Source organism: Lactuca sativa, chromosome 2, assembly GCF_002870075.4.
Source record: "Lactuca sativa cultivar Salinas chromosome 2, Lsat_Salinas_v11, whole genome shotgun sequence".
NCBI classification, from domain to species: Eukaryota; Viridiplantae; Streptophyta; class Magnoliopsida; order Asterales; family Asteraceae; genus Lactuca; species Lactuca sativa.
The window spans coordinates 44,373,899-44,377,055 of NC_056624.2; positions in this window are offsets into that span (position 1 = coordinate 44,373,899).

Here is a 3,157-nt window from a genome sequence, read left to right on the forward strand (position 1 = left end):
ACGTACCAAGTACGCCCCGCGTACGAGGACCCTACGCCCCGTGTATTGACTTTTTCCGCAGTCCGAGATAAGCCACACACCACCACCGACAGTCGGACATGAGTGTACGGAGCGAGGAGTACGCCCCGCGTAGAAGCCTCGGTACGCCCAACGTACGTCCGAGGTCTCGCCTATAAAAGGGGACCGAGGGCAGCCTAGATTTTTGCTCACTTTCTCACTACTTTCTCTCTCTATTTTCGCTCACCACCTCCCTAACCCTCTCCTAAGTCTAGGTAAACCTCCTAGCACTAGAAGAAAGCCTCGGAGAGCCTGGAGTCTCCGAGAAAAAGAGTTTTTCGGTCTGAAACTCTGCCCGCACAGAGCCCGGTTTTCAAGCAAACTTCCCAGTTTCGTCAAAGAAGGTTATTTTTAGAAGCGAGGTGTTGTCCAAATCACTCCGTATCAGGTGAGTGTATAGTCACTTTCATCTTACACATAGATATGAAGTATTTTATATAAATTATGTGCTATATGTATATATATGTTATCTGTTTACCTGAGATGTTTGTTGGATGAAAGATCTATACTTCTTTCTTTCAGATCTAAAACTTTTTCCTTCAGATCTACACTTTCTCATCTCAGATCTAAAATTTTCCGTCATATCTAAACTGTGTACCTTGAGACCTATGTTGGATGAAAGATCTGAACTTCTTTCCTTCAGATATGAACTTTTTCTTCAGATCTAGACCGTATATGTATTTTATGTTGGATAAAAGATGTAAGCTTTGTTTTACAGATCTGGACCATTATATATTTTATATCTACAAGTATGTTGGGTAGAACATGGGTAGATAAAATAGTTGGTGTGTGGTGAAATAAAATGATGAGAGGCCTCAATGTTGACGTTGTTCCAGTCATCTAGCGGAGTATGGATGTCGACCACAGACTTTTCTAGGAAGTTCAGTGGAACGCTATCAGGCTCGCAACATGTAGGTGTTTGTGAACGAAGTGTTCATCGGTGTACTCCATCCCCCCATGGTTGCCTTACGGACATATGTGGCTAAGGAATCCCCTTAGTAGTAGTGTCCATCCCGATGAAATTCCTTAGGATAAGTCCCTTATGAGAGATGCTTTAGGGATGTAAGGTGAGGATAACAGGAACGTGTAATCGGGTTTAATGATTGTTGAAAATAACAAACTTATTTATTGTGGGTTGAAAGCCTTATATGCTCACCAGGCTTCCCAGCCTGACCCACTCAGTTTCTTGTATTACAGGTAGTGGCAAAAGCATAGTTGGATGACTTGACGAGAGATTATGGAATTGAGGCCAGATTATGTTTTGTGGCCTAAGATGTTTATTTCTTTTTGGTTTATGCATATGGTCTGTATCGATGATTGACATCCCGAGTTTTTGTAATGTAATGAAAATACATTTCTTTAAGAAATGATTTGATAAATTTATATCATATTTCGGTCTTTTATGGCCGTAAAAATGGGGATGTCACATCTACGTGATTATGGCATGTGTATGTGTTTATTCGATATATGTTATTGTATGTTGGGCATGGCCCGTTTTACCGAGCTCAGCTCGATGTCGGGCGGGGCCCGATGTCGGATGGGTCCGATGCTGGGCAGGGCCCACTATGTGTTTACTATATGTTTATTGCATGTATTGTATGTGGTATTTAAGTAACTCACTAAGCTTCGTGCTTACAGTTTGTGGTTTTTGGTTTTAGGTATCTCCAGTTCAAAAGGGAAGGGCTCGGCTTGATCGCAGCACATACACCCGTGTTTCCCATAATATGTGATTTTGGGATTTTAACTCTGGTAATTGTTTTACTTTGAAACTCTTCTAGATGTTGGATTAAAGGTTAATGAATGTTTTGGGCATAATAAAAACGTAATTTTACCCTTTATTTTTGGAAAGTTACATAGATGGATCGGAGTTGGTTTGGCTATTTCGTTCTCTCTTTTTTTCTCTGATGATGTCGGCGTTGGAGAATTCAAGGGTTCCAGCAAGAGGTGGTAGTCCAAAGATGGTAATGCTCCAATAAACGATGGTGGTCCGATAGCATTGAAGAGAAAGAGATGGTGTCTGTGTGTTACTAGAGGCATGTAGGTGGGATAGTGTTATTAAGGATGGGGTTGTATTATTTTTGTTTAATTTTAAATAAAAAAATAATTAAACTATAAAAGAAATTAATATGAGAAAATCTTTCATTTGAAAAAAATTCAAAAAAAGTCCAAACTCACAACTAAAGTTTTGGACCGGTGGTGCTAGTCTCAAATTATTTAGACCAAAATGGTAATTTTCGACATACCATAAGGACCATTTTGGCAATTTTGTCTTAATAGAATAATAATCTATCTATAAACGAGGTCATTCAAACTCATATGGTTAGAGATAATTTGTTTTCTCAAACCATATTGATTTGAAACCTAAATGATTTTTTATATTCCTTAATTAATAACATTTACAATATTTATAAATTTTCAATAACTTTTTGCGTTCTCTCATTATAAATGTAGCTATATTAGTACTCTTTTCTCCAAAATCCTTCATGTAGTTAAAGGCATTGTGATTGAAAAGTTTTCATGTAGTTCAATTGTTTACGATTCAAATGTGAAGAGTTAAATGAATAGGTTATGTCGTATCAATGGTAATTGTAATATGATTTTTTTATTGTGATTCAAAAAACTTTCATGTAGTTCAAGCGTTTGCGATTCAAATATTAGTAGTATTTTCACACAAAAATATTTCATGTAGTTGAAGAGTTTACAATTAATATATGAAGAATTGAAGAAATAGGTTATGCTTCCATGGTAATTGTAATATGTTTTTTTCTTTGATAATAATACTTGAAATTTGATAAAAGCTTGAACAAACCATTTCCAAATTTAAGTCACTCTTTTGTATGATTTAAAGGAAGTGTTTGGGACTTAATATAAGCAAGAACAATAGCCTAAACTCATAAACTTCTTCCTTTTTCTCTCATTTTTTACATACTAATGTTTAAGAATGATATTCTATGGTCTATTTCTATTTATCTATTATAAATGAGGTAATTTAAATGAATATGGTTCAAGATAGACCATTTATCTTGAAATATATTCATTTGAAACTCTTAAACTCTTCAAAGTATGTTATTTGAATATGATCTTAGTATGTGATTTTTGT